Genomic DNA, 18,822 nt, shown 5'->3' with positions numbered 1-18,822 from the left:
ACATCTAAGAACATTGTTTAGTGGGGGTGGTGGGGAAGAAAACAAAACAAAATTGGGCCCTTTTGCTTCTGTTCTCATCTTGTTAAAATCCAATTACCACTTGCTCTTTTGTGAAACAAGTAATTGAGGGATGACTTTTTACAATCTCTAGGAGAGAAGACCAACTCAATGAGAGAAAAGAATCAGTAGTAGAGCTAGGTCCCAACTCCATAGCATTCATGAAGTGAGAGATTAGCGAGACCCCATAGGAGCAAGGCCATGTTCAAATGGCCTTGGGCTGTGATAAGAGTCAACAATTATCACCTACACACCTACCATCTTCTCATAGCCACAAATGGTTTTTCTAACCCTGTCGCTGCTCAGTAGAGTGTTCATTAAATGGAAGAGTAAATGACTTGGATTCTAGAGCTGCCTTTCCAGATAACTGATGGTATGCTAATTGTCACATAATTTATCCTGTTACTCTGTTTGAACCAAGGGGGGTTGATGAGGTCATCTCAACTCTAAAGTTCACTGACATGGAATGTGGAATTTAATTGATATGGAAAGTAGGGTCTAGTTAAGTTATTTACCCCGTGTCTATATTACTCCTTACCAACAGAGATAGGACTTGGTGTTTAATGTCTTTGCATTGAATTCAGAGTTCATGTCGCTCCCTGTAGTTTTTCATTGTGTAAAACTTTAAACTCAAGATAGTTTTCCTCTCATTACTTGATACATTTTCCTTCTGTCAATAACTGCTTACCTATTAAAAGCTCACTTTAATTTTTTTAATGTTTATTTTATTTTTGAGAGAGAGAGAGGGAGAGACAGCGTGTGAGTAGGAGAGGGGCAGAGAGAGAGGGAGACGCAGAATCCAAAGAAGGCTCCAGGCTCTGAGCTGTCAGCACAGAGCCTGACATGGGGCTCAAATTCATGAACTGTGAGATCACGACCTGAGCCAAAATCAGACACTTAACCGACCAAGCCACCCAAGCGCCCCTAGAAGTTCACTTGAAAACAATCTATCACGACCAAATTTTGATGGAAAATTTAATAGAAAATATCAAATCTATCCCAAAGCAATAACCTTCTGATTTTCCAATAGTTTGTTTTTTATTATTATTGTTGTTCCTCCTCTAGGTAGCTGACTCCCATTCAGTGATTTCCAAATAGGCTTTCACCCCAAAATCCTGAGACAACCTGGGAAGAATCATTAGTCTCCAGAGACATTTCATGATCATTTGGGAATTTCTGAAATTATGGCAAATGTGACAGCATCGTAGAGATAGGCCTTAAGCAATTTTTGTAAATACTGTTTGTCATCATGGTAGGTACTTATAAAGCTAATTATAGGGGAGTGAGAAACAGAACTTGTTTTAATGTATTAGGAAAATATCATATCTGTACATAGAGGCAAATAGTATGTAGGATGGCCTTGAAAATGGTTTATCAGTGTAGACCGGTATTGACTGATCAGGTGATTAGAGAAGGATCTGATTCCAAAAGTTTACTAGCAGAGGAACGTGAAGAAAAAATGCACTGACGGTAAGTGTTCTGCATTTCAAGTCCATCCCATAAAAATTAAGCACTTAAAAGTGTAGTTATGTTTCAGATTAAGGTGGACTAGGTCTCTGTATTGGAGCACTTAAAATATATCCCCCAAGTCTTTGAAAGTATTTGGATATATTTGGACCTGTTTTCCTTGTGGCGGAATGTGGGTCACAAAGAATAATCTTTCATTTTTCAGATAGAAATATACTGATGCCTAAATGTATTGCTTATAATGTATCAGTCTACAGGATATTATTTTTCTCATAACAGAAAACGGCAGAAGTGGGTAACTGTATTCTTCTGGCGTAAAACGGAACTGAGCAATCTTTTGCAATTACAATGCATAGGCTACCCTGGTCCTAGCACAGGAAGCATAACAATTTGCATATTTTAATTTAGAGGTGAGAGACCCCTGTCAAAGTAACAGCTTGGACCAGGCCAGCAAGGAGAAATCGAGAAGAGAGAAATAATTGAAAAGGCAGTTCCCAACAAAATGAAATTTGTCTCGTTGTCACTTAAGGTTGTCTTCTTGTCTTTCTGAGGGAGCAAGGTCAGCCTGAGAATGAAGGGAGGGTAGAGCACAGTGGATCACTAAGGACCAAAGGATAATTTTTTTTAATAACAGTGGCAATTGCAATATATATTTATGAAGGGGAGACGAAAAGAATGCACACAGCTTTCCGGTTAAGAGTCGGCAGGTGTCCTTTGAGTCGAAATATCGCAGACGTGTACACGGCAGATCTAAAGTTTGTCCTCAAAGACAAGCAGGTTACAGAGCAGATGAAGTACTTAATGAAATAATTTACTGTGACATATTGATATTGAAGTCTGGAAGGCAGAAAAGGATTTGCAACAAAATTAAGGTATGTCTCTCTTGAAACAGTTCCCCATTTCTTTCTCCGAGGGCTGATAGGAGATTTTCATGAGAAGAGGAACCTGTTTTATTTCTCTCTCCAAGTTTATGCCAAAACATAGATGCCAGTGTGAGGTTCAACATTTGCCTCCACATGAGAATCTCATTGGAATAAGGTCCAGAGGGAAATCAAGTATGATATGTTCCTTGGTTATGTTTCAGAAAGGTTTTAATCTCTTCAGTGTCATGTGTTTTCAGTTAAAATGTACATTAGTGAAAAACTCAGGCACCAGCAGTGAAAGGAATTAGGCCTGGAGAATGTTAGTTTTAGATACAGGCAATGGAGGATGGCTAGGACTATTATCAGGGCATAAAAACAGCAGCCAAATTTCAACTCTGAGTGGGGATAAACATTGTCACAAGTATCTGGGAATATTAGAAAAAAAAATGCTTTCTTTAGGAAACGCAGATACGTATTTCACATTCATGATATCGTTTCATCATTTACATAAAAAGGAAAGAAAAACACCCGCAGAAAAAGCCACATTCTGTGGTTGGCAAGCTGTGTTCTGTCCTAACACATTGGAGGGAAGCCATGCATCAAGATGGCTGACTTTGTCAGTGATTCTCAACGGGTGGGATGTTGGTTTTCAAAGTTTGGAGATGAGCAGGAGAGGGAGCATGAACTATCTGAAAACTGACCCTCTCCACTCCCTCATTGAGAATCAAAGGTAGAGCATCAATAGCTATTTGGAGGAATCAAAATATTGCCTTAGAGGACTAGCTCTCTAGCTGTGCAACCTTGGACAAATCCATTAGAAACTCCACATGTTAGTTTTCTCATCCTAAAACAACGCATCGCTTTACCTCATGGTTTTCGTGAAGCTGCACAGATGATTGTGCTATTTTAAACTGTTGAGCGTGGTGCAGATTTCAGTTTTCCTTATGAATTGACAGAGACGAACACACATCCTTGGCTTCTAGATACTTGCAGACCCATTCGCTCAGTCATTTTTCCGGAAGCTAAGTCTCAAACACCTATATTTCCTCTTTGGTCCCAATTACACGAACAATGTTATCACGGGCTTCTGGACACTTGCCTGCCCAGGGCATCATACAAAAAAGGGTGAACTTACAAGTACGTTTTCAATATGTATGACAGCTGTTGCTCCAGAATGTTTCCAAATTTTTGCCCCCCTCGTCCCGCAGTGATTTTTCTTCTTTGAAACATACTAAGAAAATGTATTCGTCACAAACCATGTCTAATAATGAGGCCATGTAAAACTCTTATGGCGGCTGGTAAGGTGCTGCTAAGTGCCAATTTTGGAAAGAAAGTTTATAGAATTTACTTGGCAATGCTGAGCCTTTCCATTAAAAAAGAAAAGAAAAGAAAGACCACACAACACTCGCTATGAAAAGATATTACATTTTCTCCAGAGAAGTAACACTTCCTCCTTTGTTTGGAGGTTCTCCAAAGACTGTAAAGCATTTTTGCAGATTACTTTACCTAAAGTTTTTAAAAACTTGCAAAATAGCCATGAAGTAATAAAGTGGAAACTATTAGTATGCCAATCAGAGGCAGATATAGAAACAGTAGTCCTAAGAAAAGGTGACCTGTCTAACACCTCCCGCAAAAAGCTGATGGGTCCAGAAATAGAATCCAGGCAGCTGACTCGAAACATTGGGCAACACTTCCTCTCTTCAGAATTATTATTGTTAAAAGCCTTTGCACATAAACAACGTCCTGCTCCTTGAGGATGGATGAGATCATGCTAACAAGCTACCCATTCTTTCCATAAGAAATACTGCAGTCATGGCCATGAGCTAATTCATCGAGTGTTCATAGGCCACAGAGAACACACACACACACAAGCATGTATACACGCATACAAAAAAATCCCATTCTAGATCAGTTTGTTTTCTTAAACCAAGCTTTAGTTGAAATTTTAATTTCAAGCTTTAGCCCACCATTTTTGCCTAAATTTCACACTCTGTCCGTTTCTGTTTCTACATGTCCTCCCCTCCCTAAATCATATAATAAAGAACTAGACCGTGGTAGAATGGATTTCTAACAGATTTTGTAATTTAGCTATTGTTACTTCCACAAAGGCCGTTCGTTAAACTAACGTGCACTAGGGACATGACTTAGAGTTTGGAAGGTTGGAAGTCATCAAATCTCTACCACGGAAGAGACATCTGATCATTTAAAGTTATCGCATCAGGGGGCGCCTGGGTGGCTCAGTTGGTTAAGTGTCTGAGTTCAGCTCGGGTCATGATCTCACGGTTCGTGGGTTCACACCCCGCATCAGCCTCTGTGCTGACAGCTCGGAGCCAGGAGCCTGCTTCGGATGCTGTGTCACCTCTCTCTCTGCCCCTCCCCCACTTGCTCTCTGTCTCTCTCTCTCAAAAATAAGTAAACATTAAAAAAAATTAAAGTCATCACATCAGAATTATACTTAGTCTTAAAGATGTTGAACAACAGTGAAGATTTTTAAGGAAAAACTGCTCACAAATAGCATCTCAGTACAATATAGGTAATTTGTACAATTTATATGCACTTTTTCCTATACAATACTTGTGAGATAAGGCAATGGAAAAGCTGATAGTAGTAAAGAGAAACTGGCTCTCTAAAGACCAGCTGAAGTTATAGTCAAAAGGCCCATTGTCCATTGTGTGGTTTAAAAAAGACCATCGGCTCACACTGGGTTTTCGGCACATCTACCAGCTTCCTCTTCCTTCAATATGGAAGAGGGCGTTCTGGCTCCATTGTTGGCAGTCAGCAGTTCCTGATTCCCCCTCTGCGGTCCCTCCATTGTAACGATCACAAAACGGGAAACGTGAGGCAGTTTCAACAACACTGGAAACTAGAAGTGCTCATCAAAAATGTGTCAGACAAAAAAGTTAGAGACAACTAGGGAAAGCTTAGCCTGGAGGCAGAATCACAAAGCCGTGTGGGTGAATAAGGTGAGCGATTTCCACCTCCATCGCCTCACAGAGGCACAAGAGCACCCTTCTGTTTCGGGAAAGCTCCTTGATGGGGAATCCAAACACATTGTTCTACCCTTTGGCCCCACTTCAGTCTTTAACGCATCTCTGCCCAATATTCCTAGGGAATGAAACACCACTGAGGCCAACATGGGGGTGGATAACCTTTTAGATCCAGATGTTGGAATATTTGTTTCACCATTTAGAGATAAAGAGAACTTGCCATGCAGCTCATTAAATAAGAGCATGGGCTTTGGATTAAAAAAAAATGCCTAATTATATATCCTGGTGCCACTATTATCTAACTCTTTTATCTTAGAAAAGTTACTTAATCTCTGAAAGCCTCATTATTTTCATCTTTAGAGGGGATAATAATAATACATTCTTCATAGGATTTCTGGGTGAAAAAATCATTGAGATAATATATTCAAAACGTTTAAATGGTGTTTCACATATAGTTAAGTGCTCAATAAATACTATTATTAATATACTAAACAACTAAAATGTAATCACAGAATTAAAATTATTAGAAACAATAAAGAGTTGTGTCAACATTACAGAAAATTGAGCTTTTAATAACGAATAAAATATTGTCTTAGAACCCAGAAGAAAAAAAAAACAAGGAAATGGAAACAATGATAGAAAAGATGATAGATATTAAAGTCATATCTTCAACATATGCTTACCTGGTATCATAATAAAAAAATAAAAGTAATAAATAAATTAGAATGGAAGCCAAACTTACTAAGCTGCATACTTCACTATGCAAAACAAATTATATACTAGATAAGTAAATGGAGAAAAACAGATATAAGTTTCTATTGTTTCGTTTTCTTTTTTCATATATTTGTAGTTTCACCTTTTTTATTTTTTTTAATGTTTTTATTTATTTTTGAGACAGAGAGAGACAGAGCATGAGCAGGGGAGGGGCAGAGAGAGAGAGAGAGACACAGAATCCAAAGCAGGCTCCAGGCTCTGAGCTGTCAGCAGAGTTTGAGGGGCTCAAACTCGTGGACTGTGAGATCATGACCTGAGCCGAAGTCGGATGCTCAACCGACTGAGCCACCCAGGCACCCATAGTTTCACCTTTTAAAGAAATCTTAATCCAGGCAGAGCATTAAAAAAAAACAAAAAACAAAACAAAACAAAACAAAAAAACAAGCCACGACAAACCAAACTACAAAAGCCAGAATTGTTTCACAGTGTTTTTTTCAGTCACACAAAATTCTAGAAACCAATCAAGCAACATCAGGGCTCACAATCTCAGTTTTCAATTGCGGATAGAAGTCAGACGGTATTGTGAAAGCATCTTGAAGTAGTTCAGGTAAGTGCCCTGGTGAATTGAAGAGTGCAGGTGCAGACGAAGGGCAGAAGTGGCCACTCAACTCCAGCTCCTTATTGCTATGTGACAATGCTACCCAGGGCGCCAACTGTGCTAGCCTTTTGAGAAAAGCCAGAATTAATGACTTTTTATGTGAAGTCTCCAGATTTTTGAAAGCCAGCAACAAATTCACCTTTTCTGTTAATACTCTACAAGCCAAGAAAAACACATCAGCAGGCAGTATGGTCTCTAAACTAACCCCAGGTCAGCAGTTCATACAGCACAGAGCGATAACCTCAGTGCAAAAGTTCCATTTCTAGCCAAGTTTTTGTTCATGTATAAGAGAAAAACAGATTTTCATATATTGATCATTCATTTTCATCTATTTCACGTAGATCAGCTCTTTTATCTTTTTACTTTTTAACTTATTTCTTTATAAAATGGATAGGCAACATATAAATATACTTGGTGTTCTCTATGTATTATATTAATTGTATAAATTTATACAACACAGTCCCTATCTTTTAGCTGGAGTTCAGACCACGTAGATTTGATGTGATTATTGACAATCTATTCTCCCGCCATCTGTTTTCTATTTGTCCCATTTTTCCTTTGTTCCTTTTTTTTTTCTTTTCCGCCTTCCTTTTAACGGAGTATTGTTTATGATTTCACATTGTTGTTTTTGTTGGAGCACTCATTGTAACTCATTAATGTGATATGTTAGTGCTTACTTAAGGGTCTTTAAGTATACATCTTTAACTTACCAGAGTCCACCTTTAAGTTATATTACACAAATTCATGTACACTATAAGAAACTTAAAATGATGTATTTCCATTTTCTCCCTCTGAGTTTTTGTGTTGTTGTAACTATATATTTTGTTTTGACATATGTTGTAAACCATATTACACATTGTTATTAATTTTGCTTTAAATGGCAGATCCTTTTTAAAAGATATTTAAATAATTTTCGTACAGATCTTTATATGTACTTATGCAGCTGTGATTCCCAAAGCTCTTTATTGCCTTCTGGTCTTGTATATTTGAAAAATCTTTATTTAATATTTGTTTTTGAAAGATATTGTCAGTGGGTAAATAATTTTAGGTTGATAGTTTTTCTTTTCGTGTTTCTGGTTTGCGTTCCCTCCAATGAGAAATCCGCTGGGACCCTTCGTTCTTTTATATGAAATGTACTTTGTTCTACATTTGGCTGCCTTGAAGATTTTCTTTATCACTGATTTTAAACAATTTGATTCTGATGTGACTTGGCAGAGTCGTTTTCGTGTCACTTGCACCCGAGGTTTATTCAGTTTTCTGGATCTTGGAATATGTGGGTTTCAGGAAATTTGGGAAAATTGTGTCCTTTATTTCTTCAAATATTCTCTCTGTACCTGTGGCTTCCTGTCTTTGAGCAACTCCAGTCATGTGTGTATCTGTTGCAGTACTCACTGATGCTGTAGACATTTTTTTTTTAGCTTTTTATCTTCTACACTAAAAAAAATGTATTTATTGATATGTCTTCAAATTCACTAATTTCTTCTGCAATGTCAAATCAGCCATGAATCCCCCCCAGCGAATTTTTCATCTCAGATATTGTAGTCTTCACTGGTAGAAGTTCAATTTCGTTTTTAAAAAATCTGTCTTCAGTGCCCTTAATATGTTCAGTCTTTCCTCTAGCTCCTTGAACATATGGAAGACAGACATAATAGCTTTTGAAATGTTCTTACTTACAAATTGTATCATTTGTGTAATTCCGCTTCTCTTAAAATAGTATTTTTGTTCCACTCACTTTCTCTCCTTGTAGCACTCAGTTGAATACATCAAGAGCTGGTGAACTCTTTCTGTAAAAGACCAGGGCGTAACTACTTTAGGGTTTTCAAATTGTTTGGTGTGTTACAAACACACAGCTCTGCCACAGTCTTGAGGAAGCAGCCATAGACAATGCATAAGTGGATGGACGTGGCCTGTTCTAGTGTTTCTCTTATGGGTAGATAACATCCTTTTTGACATTCGGTTATATTTGTCAGGTAGTAAGATTACTTTGTCAGTTCTCTTTTGTCTCTTAGTTGCTTGATCCACCCTTTTTTCTTTTCTTTTACAAATGATTGAATCTTTGCTTTTTTGCATGAATTCTTAGAGTCTATACCTTTTAACTCCTATGTTTAACTTACTTTTTTTTTTTTTTTTTTTAATTTTTTTTTTTTTCAACGTTTTTTTATTTATTTTTGGGACAGAGAGAGACAGAGCATGAACGGGGGAGGGGCAGAGAGAGAGGGAGACACAGAATCGGAAACAGGCTCCAGGCTCGGAGCCATCAACCCAGAGCCTGACGCGGGGCTCGAACTCACGGACCGCGAGATCGTGACCTGGCTGAAGTCGGACGCTTAACCAACTGCGCCACCCAGGTGCCCCACTTACTTTTTTTTTTTAATGTTTATTTATTTTTGAGAGAGAGAGAGAGAGCACAAGCAGGGGAGGGGCAGGGAGAGAGGGAGACACAGAATCTGAAACAGGCTCCAGGCTCTGAGCTGTCAGCACAGAGCCTCACGCGGGGCTTGAACTCACAAATCGTGAGATCGTGACCTGAGCTGAAGTTGGACACTTAACCGACTGAGCCACCCAGGCGCCCCACTCACTTTTATAGATAAGTGTAACTGCTAGGTGAACAAGTGCTGTTATACTCGTATTTATTTTTCATGTAAACTTCACATGTTTTTCTTTTCTTCTGTTTATTTATGCTTTTCTTTTTGATAGATTGTAATTTGCTCTGCTGTTTAAAATTTATACATGACATCTTTTTTCATTATTGTGGCAGTTGTCCTTCTCCAATGACCCATGGTGACGATTATGTTCTTGTAGCAAATGTTAAAGTGTATTATGTAGACACACACGCGCACATTTATATGTATATATGTTTTAAGAATTTTATACATTTTTCTTCTGACAAAACAAGTAATGCATGTAACTATCTGAAAGGACATTTTTCTTCACAGGACAAATACCTTAATTCAGTCTCATTACTCACTTTTGTTACCTCATCAGATTGAATCACGTTGACTTTTAGTTCTGGATTATTGTATATATGCTTCTTCATTTGCTCCAGATTCACTCGCTCTCACGTTTCGCCAACAATAACTGTTAACCACAGTATTTGCTTGTTCAACTGATTCTGTTTCTTCCATCCTGTTCTGGATGGGTCCGTTTCTAATGTGATTACATCCTCCAGAATTGTTTTCAGTTGGGGCATTAGTTCCTTCCTTTGCTCTCTATTTAGCAGTATTCAGATTTTCTCCTTGTCTTTTGTACTCTTAAATTTAACTGTATTCTGTCTAGGTGTGAGTTTTTCATTAGCAATCGCATTTTGGCGGGGCGTCTGGGTAGCTCAGTCAGTTAAGCATCCAACTCTTGATTTGGGTTCAGGTCGAGATCTCACAGTTCATGAGATCGAGCCCTAAATTGGGCTCTGAGCTATCAGCACAGAGCCTGCTTGGGATTCTGTCCCCCTCTCTCTCTGCCCCCGTCCTTCTCTCTCAAAATAAGTAAATTAATTAAAAATAATCGATTTGCTACTCAGTTGTCCTTCTAAATCCAAGATCTTCCATCTGTCTTTAATTTTGAGAAAAGTTCCTAAATTTTTATATGTTTATATTCCCGAGAACTTTGTTGTGGCTCATTTTTCTTCTTTTATATGGCTGATCTTGTCTAGTATCTCCATATTTATCATACTATTTTTAGTTCTTAATCTGTCCCTTCCAATATTTTTGCTGTAGATGGTATATGTTGCCTGGTTTGTGCTTTCTCTTTTAGATTAATCGTAGGCTTTGACATCTAGTTACTTTTGGTGAGTTCGTGTTCTCCTGGTGCGTCGGCTACTCTGTTTCAGCGGGACATCTGAAAAGAAAAGGTGATCCTGATTTTCTGGAAATGTGTTTGGGGCAAGGACGAAATGTCAGGCTCCAGCCTCTGTGAATTGTGGAGAATTTACAAATGCGGGAGTGGGGGGGGGGGGGGGGCAGGCCCTTGTGCAGAGTATCCAGGCACCACAGAACTTTGTGGATTCCAGACTGTTAGCTGTCTCACAGGACTTTCATCCTGCCAGTGATGCCTACCCCATTTTTAATGGTCATGCAGCTCCGGGAGGAGGCTGTCTCCCTGGGCTGATATTCATTGGGGAATGAATATAGAGGGGGAGGAGGGGGACAGGGAATGTCCAAGGGCAGCGGGTCAGTCTTCACCTGTTTTTGACATCTGATCACTCAGGCAGGGCCTCTTTGCTGCCTCAGTATTCTCTCAGGGACACCACGTTAGTGATCTGAGCCGCCGTAGCAGCTTTCTGGCGAACACGAAGGCGAAGTTGTCCGCAGACAACATAAGGGAAAGGCAAGTGCCAAATCTGAAAGGCTTTCCTCCACTTGGTCTTCCCAAGGTCCTCTTTGGAGTGCATCCATGGGACGATACGACTCCCCTGGGAGGATGCACCCCCCTCATCCTTTCCACAGGCCGCAATTTCAGACCTCCTGCAGCCTTCTCATGGCCTTCTGTTAGTGATTTTGGTTAGCTTCTCGGAGACATTTTCCTGCAGCGGCAGTATGACAAAAGAAACTTTAAGCAAGCTTTAGGCTCTGAACTGTCAGCACAGAGCCCGACATGGGGCTCGAACTCACAAACAGTGAGATAATGACCTGAGCAGCTCAAGACATTTCGCTGCCTTGACAAAAACCGGAACCCTCCAATCAGTTGCTCGGTTAATTTCACGAGTAATTTGCATTTGTTTGCTTGTGTTGTTGCTGTCGCTTAAAGAGTTTAAAACCCTTCTTCCAACTTGGGTCTGTTTGCATAGTTTTCTTGCTCAAGGGCCCTTATATATTCATCAATACGTGCACAATCCATTAGACATTGAGGAGTTCTGTGCTGAAAAGTGGTGTCCATATCAATGAGAACTGAATCAGTTTAAATTCCTGTCTTGTAAAGTGAAGGAAAGTGGGAGAGCTTGAGCTGAGATGGTTTCCTGTCACTGGATCTCATTTAAAATAGAACTCTCCTGCCAGTAGTGAAACAAAGAACAGCCTGTAGTGTGAAAAAAGTCGAATTACATGTTTGCCTGCCCCGCCTCAGTTTCGATGCATTTTCAAAAATAGGTATCAAAACGCAAAAAATATAAAACAAATGAAAATGCAAAAATTACCACTTGCACAGTCTGTACAGTTTTAATTCGAAATATTTGTAAGAACTCTTATAAGACTGCACATATATACATGCATATATATATATATATATATATATATATATATATATATATGTAGTGTGTGTGTGTGTGTGTGTGTGTGTGAAGGGAGGTGAAATGGATAATTTGAATTACAAAAAAGCCTTGATAACCCCCCACACATCAATTTACCTGTGAACAAAAAGATTCACACTGAGAAAATGGGATTTAGGACTATTTGATAAATTACTACAGACTACTTGAATATTCCATTAGCAAAATAATAGCTCGTTATGGAACCTCAGAAGAATGTAGTGTAATTACAATAGTACTATCCTCCCTTGGGGGGTGGGAGGAAGGTAAATGTTAAAAAATGAGAGCTATTTAACCAATGTTAGCGAAAAATGCCTCAAAACAGACTGAGAGGTTATATGATTTCTGGGACTCGGTGAAATTGTTGTAGTTTCCACCAGCTTTAATTAGTGGACCTTGTTTCTGCCAGGTGAGGATTATTTGCATGCCTGGACGCCTATAAACAGACGCATGAGCACCCCATGTGATAGTGATGACAGAATGGCCGTGGTCTGTTAAACTTGGCTGTGCACCACACCTGATTGTATTTGAGAAGTGACGGCATGCACATGCTCTCAGTACCAAGTTCAAACATTTTGGAAGATGATAACTGACCAAAGGTGGGTCAGAGGGAGTGTGATGGAGGCATGAAGGAGAGGATGAAGGAGAAAAGACAAGGAGGAAACGGAGACGATACATAGATGCCGAGTGTCCGGCATGGAAATGTGACTTCCGCCACAGAGCTGAAGTGCAAAATACTAAGTTCACAAAATTCCCCCCAGGTTCGTGCGCTGAATGAATTTGTAGCTAGTGCCCTTTTCTTGCAGTGAACCCAAAGTGACATGACGTGAATAAACAAAAATTCACTTTAAGAATTTAGCTTTATTTGTCAGGCCTTGGGTTGCTAACTGTGACATCCAACAAACCACCCTGCGAAAGATAAACTGTGCTAATCAAGTCATGTAATTTCTTAAAGTTAAAAAGTTGCTTAAGAAAATAAGGGGTATAATTATTAACTTCAGCTGGGAGAGCACAGATCAGAGTGAAAACGAGACCTGAGTCAACATGTGGCTTTTTCTTTTCTTTTTTTTTTTTTTTGCTTTTGTAAACCTGACCTATTTGCCCAAATTTCAAAAATTTGCAAAATATTTCAAGGCAAGAAGCAAGTGTTATGCTCAACGAGCGGGGTTATTCATACCTAAACCATATGGCTATTTTTAACATCACTCAGTTGAAGGTGAAGTATATGATGGCCCTGAACTTCTCCAGGTGAAGTATATCTGAAGAGAAATGTGATTGGTTCAATCTCCATGATGTTGTAAAGATCACTACAGGCCAACACCATTTGCAGAATTAAGAAAAAAATATCTAGAGGCGTCTGGGTCGGTTGAACCTCCAACTCTTGATTTTGGTTCAGATCATGATCCCGGGGTCGTGGGATGTTGCCCCTCGTTGGGCTCCGCACTGAGCCCGGAGCCTGCTTAAGATTCTCTCTCTCTTTCCCTCTGCCCCTCTCCCCTGCTCACGCTCGCTCTCTAAAAAAATAAAAGACAAAAATACCTACATATTCAAAGCAACAATATGGGAACAATTGTGCTTGTTAGCTTGCCTGTGGTATTTTATTCAAATATGCACACTGATACGATGAAGCCAGGACCTTACCCCATTTATTCACTGCCACACTGTGAAAGCCAGAAACAGATAGACACTCAGCATCTCCTGAATAATACAGAATGTATGATGAACACGTAAGACTGTACATGTATTTTCAATATGTAGCCACCTTCCCGCTATTTGTGCTAATGATAGCATTCGGTGGCGGAATGGTCCAAAATCATGACTATTTAAATTTGGGAAGTCTATATATTTAGGCACAAACGCTGTTACTTTCGAAAAGATGATTTTCTTGGACACTTTAAAAATACCCTCCTAGTCCTTCAATACACATTGGCAGTGGGGTGGGAAAGTGCCTAGGAATATAATCGAAGAAATTAGAATCCTTTGAATAATCTATAAACAGAAAACCAAAAGGGCCTTATTTAGCATTCATCCCTGAAAACGTTATCCAAAGACTCAAGAAGCAGCGTTTCGTGACAGGTAGGAATTCCCCCCAAACACGTATTCTCTCGTGTCCCTGGGGCTCCTTCTGGAAGGACGGGGGTCCCAGGCCCGGGTAACAAGGAGCAAGCGCAGGAGCGCGCAGAGGGCAGCTGTTTGGGGCCCCAGGTAAACGCTGCAGCAAGAGGGCTGGAGGCGAGCAGACCCCTCACCCTGAACGAGCCCGCGGCCAGCTCGCCCTGTTGCCACCCCCGCCCGCACCTCGCATGGCCACGACCCTGCAAGCGAGCACTGCAGCGCCGTCACAGCACGCCCCAGGAAGAGCCGGGCTTGCGGCAGCCAGACGGGAAGTGCGAACCCTGGGAAATCCCGAGAAGCTCCACCCCCACCTGTGGCAGCGCCAGCCAATCCGCGGGCGGCGATGGGAGCGGCGGCTACGGAAGCGCAGAGGAGACAAACTGACTCGAAACGGGGTGGGCCTCTCTCTGTCTCGTGCAGCTGCGGTTCCAGAAGGCTGGGGCTGCTCCCCCTGACTGGTTCGCTCTCTATCCTCTGGCTGCCGGGCCCAAGGCTGCACGCACGCAGGATCATTTGTAGGTAATATTTCACCAGATTAGGAGAACTTTCAGCCATAATTCCTTCAAAATTTGTTTTCCAGCCCCACACGTTTTTCTGTCTCCTTCTGGCGTGAGATGATAGGAGCCTGGGACCATTTGATATTATCCCACAGTTCCCTGATGCTCCATTGATCTCTTCCTTCCCCCTCCCCTCCGCCTCCCCTTCCTTTCCCTTCCTTTCCATCTTTCCTTCCTTTCCCTCCCCTTCTCCTTCCGGTTCTCCCTCCCTCCTTTCTTTGCTTCCTTCCCCTTCTGTTGGAATTAAGTATCTGTTCTTCGATCTTCACCTTTACTCTTTCCTTGTGCCACTTCCATTCTGTCATTGAGACCAAGCTAGGAGATTTGTATTTCAGTTCTTCCAGTTTTCAGTTCTGTAATTTCCATTTAAGTTCTTCTTTATGTCTTTTATTTCTTTGCTGGGACTTTTCTATCTTTGCGTTTGTGTCGAGGGTGTTTCTGTCGCCCGCCCTTTCTGGTTGGAGACCACTTATATAAAATAAGGGCTTTAAAGTTTGTCAGATCATTCCCAAATCTGTATCTTCTCACCCTGTCTCTTTCCTATGCCAGTTGAGCTGTCCCAGGTTCTGTGTGTGCTGAGAAATTTCCAGGTGTGTTGAGGACATTTCGGATACCACCTTGCATCTCTGGCTCTAGTGGAAAGCCTACAGAGCATGTTGATATTTTTGTTCTGGCAGCATTCAACTTGATTGGGTTCAAATCACACGTTTTGACCAGACTTCTTTGGGTTGGCTTCCAAGGTCAATATGGTTTTTAAATCTGTCGTGCGTGTCCTACATGTGGCCAGCCTGGGCCTTGAGGGGTGGGGGCCCTATCCTGTCATTTATTTCTCGCCCTCTGTGTGTGCTGTTCAGACTCAGATCATTGCACATGCAGCTCAGGGAAGCCGGGAGTTCATCCACAACTGGAGGGAGCAAGTTTTCTCAAGCTCTTCCCTCTCTGCTGTCTCCCCAGTACTTTCCTTCCACTCCCCTTTTGCAGTCCTCTGGCCATAAAGCTGGAGCTATAATACCTCCTGCTGTGCTGCACACTTTCCTTGGGGTCAAGGGAGGGGGAGCAGGTGGGGGGGGGGAGGAATGGAGGTAACTGGGGCTTCTTCCCTTATTTTGAAACCCAAGCCACTGCTTGGAGGGGAAGTTTTCTTTTCTCAAAGTCGAGGATTCCTGCTGGATCCATGCATAGCCTTTGCCACCACTGCGCTAGGATCACTCCACTGAGGCCCTAGGGAGAGCAAAGAAAAAATAATAATAAAATGGGACATCCATCCTCTTTGTGAACATTTAGGAGACCCTTTTAGCACGTCTTGAACCAGGGCTGTAATACTTGTCTGGATTTCTGTCTGTGCCAAGGACCCCTTCTAGTTCTTGGGCCATCTTGAATTCAGGCCATGGAACTCCAGAGGGGAAGAAGGTTGGTGAGTTGTCTGTTTCATAATACTTTAAATTCTGGTCTTATCCAAACCACTTGCTGCCATTTTCTTTTTCAGAGTCCTCAAGGAACCACTCCATGCAGCTTTTTTAAAGCTGCCTTCAGCGAGAGTTGGAGTGGAGAGTGCTTAGTCTGTCTTAGCCAGAAGTGAATGCGTCTCTGTCTCTGTCTCTCTCTCTCCACCTTCCCATCTATCTATCCATCTATGTAGCCATCCCTGTGTTAGATCAGCTTAGATCTACACTCTAAAGTTATAAATGGTTGATCAGCATTTTATCTTGGCGGCCCTATTCACCGGTTAGGTTAGAATTTCTTAAAAGCTGGTTTCAAGATTCCTTTCTATAAGATAGTCAAGGGGTAATGATGTGGTTTAGGTAACTGAGTTAGTGAATATGGTGCACAAGTGTTGAGCTGTCGTTTTCTTATCCTGCTGTAGAGATACACATTTAGGACGGTGAGGAGTTTTATTACCCTGAGTGAATTCATATTTTAAGGGACACGGCAACTGAGCCATCTGCCCACCATAAACTTGATTCCCCTTGATCATATCTTTGCTAAGTGGCAGTCATTCTAGGATGAATCTAGAAATGCTGCTTTCCAAGGCAGTCCGGTTTGATTGCTATGAAATTCTTCTCTAAATTGAGGCCAAATCAATTTTGCTACATTTTCAACCCCTATTTCATTTTTCTATCTCTTGGGGTCTTAAGAGGGCTTAAAAAAATCTATTTAACTTTTTTTTTTTCCCCAAACAGGAAGACCTTTTAAATATTTGAAGACAACTTCGCTTTCCCCACCTAAATATTCCTGGTTTCTCTGAAAGCTTTTCATAGAAGAGTCTATGGCCCCGTTTCCCTGGGTGGTCTGCAGACCATCTGTTGCAGAATCTTCTGAGGTTCCTATTAAAAAATGCCGATCGTAGGGTTTCCCCTCAGATGTACCGAATCAGAATGTCAGATTGGAGAGCCGTACCTCTGTGCTGTGGGAGTTGGGCCCCAGCTGGGCTCAGTGTCAGCCTGCTCTCCACTCCTTTGAACTGACTTTCCTCTGCCCATCAAGTGCATACCGGTGGGGAACTCGCCCTTAGAATCTCAAAAGTACTTTAAAAATGTTTCCAGAAATTGGCAAGGGCATTCGCCTTGGGATTCCTGTATTCTCTGATGGACAATACAATTTATAGCAAGTAATGTCATGAGAGCCAGGATCTCAGAGGGTCAGACATACTGAACGTACAAGTTGAAGGTACCCTTTCTGGATCAGAAAGACTAATTAGGGAGAAAGAGAGCTAGAGGTGTGGGGAAACGGTAAGGTGACTTTTGTTGTTGTTACATTACATCTGGGCTCAGGAGCTTAGCTGTTCCTCTAGAGGAAAGAGGCAGGAATAGTTTATCTTTAATTCTTTCTTTGTGTCCTGATAGAAATCCTTTCGTACAGAATTTGATCCTCAGCCGCAAAGAAATGGCAGCTCACTGGGCGAAGTGGTTTTTAGTCCAGGTTCCCGTTAGATTCCCCTGAGAGTTTCAAAACAAAATACCAGGACTGGGCTCCATGTCTAGAGATTATGATTGAGCTGGTCTGGAATAAGGCCCAGATATCCATTTTGTTGAAGTGCTTCAGGTGATTCTAACATGCAGCAGGGGTCAAGAGCTCCTATCCTAAATCATTAAAATAGAGCTACCTTCCTGCTGGCATTTCTTGTCAAAAGTGGTGTGAACTGACAAGAGAACCATGAAAAACCTGGGAGCTATTCGGAGACACAACTCCATTGCTTTTGGAAACAAAACAAAACAATTCCAGTTTGAATCTCTAGAGAAGACAGAGACATGTTTGTATTACTTGGAGTGGGGGGTGTGTGTTTCTCTATAGTAGGGAATAAGTAAAAGGAAATAAGTGATGTCCAAAGAGAAAATTCTCCACTTTGCTGCTGAATCAGGAGGGTACAGTGAAAATCAGCCATCAATTCTTAATGAATACTTTGGTTTCACTAACCTGTTCAGCATTTAGATACTGCCACCCCTCACTATTCAGATTATGACAGTTTAAAACAAACTAAAAACAGTGCATGTTTTCGGAGATGATCTTGGAGCATTTCAAAGACAAAGAGTTATTCCTTCTGCCCCTAGAAGCGTATATGTAATTGGGATTGTGGGCTCCGTGTCTACAGCTTGAAATAAAACTAACATCTTGGGGTTTTTTTTTTTCGTTTTTCACTCTCTGCATATTCGTACCCAGTAGTTTTTCCCTCTTCTGAAAACAATACACTCTAGCAAAACCACGTTATAATCAGACTTGACCTTCTTCCCCACCCATCCCCCAAGATTCAACTTTTCAACTTTTACAGCTGTTGTGAGCTGTGCACCAAATCAAAGCTGAGAGAAGCTTTGTAGTTTCTGAAATGTCCCCTTCTTTCCAGAAAGTGACAGAAAATCTTGGGATGTCTGAGCCACTGCCAGACGGCGACAGATCTTGCAAGACCTGCCTCCCCTCTCATCTCTCAGGAACTCAGCTGATTGAAGGAAGCCACCTGTTCCCAGGCCGCCGCCGCTCCCTGTAATCAAGAAATAACCACGCTGGGGAGAAATATCTCTTTGTTGGTTCTGGTGAGTGTCCTAGGAGTTTGTGGCGTAACCAAACGTGAGCAAACTTGAGCCAAAATTAATGTCAAGAGAGGAGCAGAGGCATATCAATGGTCAGCGCTCATTTTTCTGCTATTATCCTATGGTTCTCTGTGGATATTTGG

General features: G+C 41.1%; 1 long non-coding RNA gene across 2 annotated transcripts in view; it reads left to right on the top strand.

Annotated features, from left to right (window-relative positions):
- The window catches only part of LOC122219511, a 75,721-nt gene that overhangs the window by 13,957 nt on the left and 42,942 nt on the right, over positions 1-18,822 (top strand). The window contains exons 1-2 of one of the 2 annotated variants that reach the window (XR_006202413.1): positions 14,530-14,619; positions 18,496-18,682. This is a non-coding gene — a long non-coding RNA (uncharacterized LOC122219511). Of the gene's footprint in view, positions 1-14,529; positions 14,620-18,495; positions 18,683-18,822 lie in introns of those variants that run through there. The other variant, XR_006202412.1, reaches the window with a different exon arrangement.

This window comes from Panthera leo, chromosome B2 (assembly GCF_018350215.1).
Source record: "Panthera leo isolate Ple1 chromosome B2, P.leo_Ple1_pat1.1, whole genome shotgun sequence".
In the NCBI taxonomy this organism is placed as follows: Eukaryota; Metazoa; Chordata; class Mammalia; order Carnivora; family Felidae; genus Panthera; species Panthera leo.
This window is presented reverse-complemented; position numbering and strand designations above follow the sequence as displayed.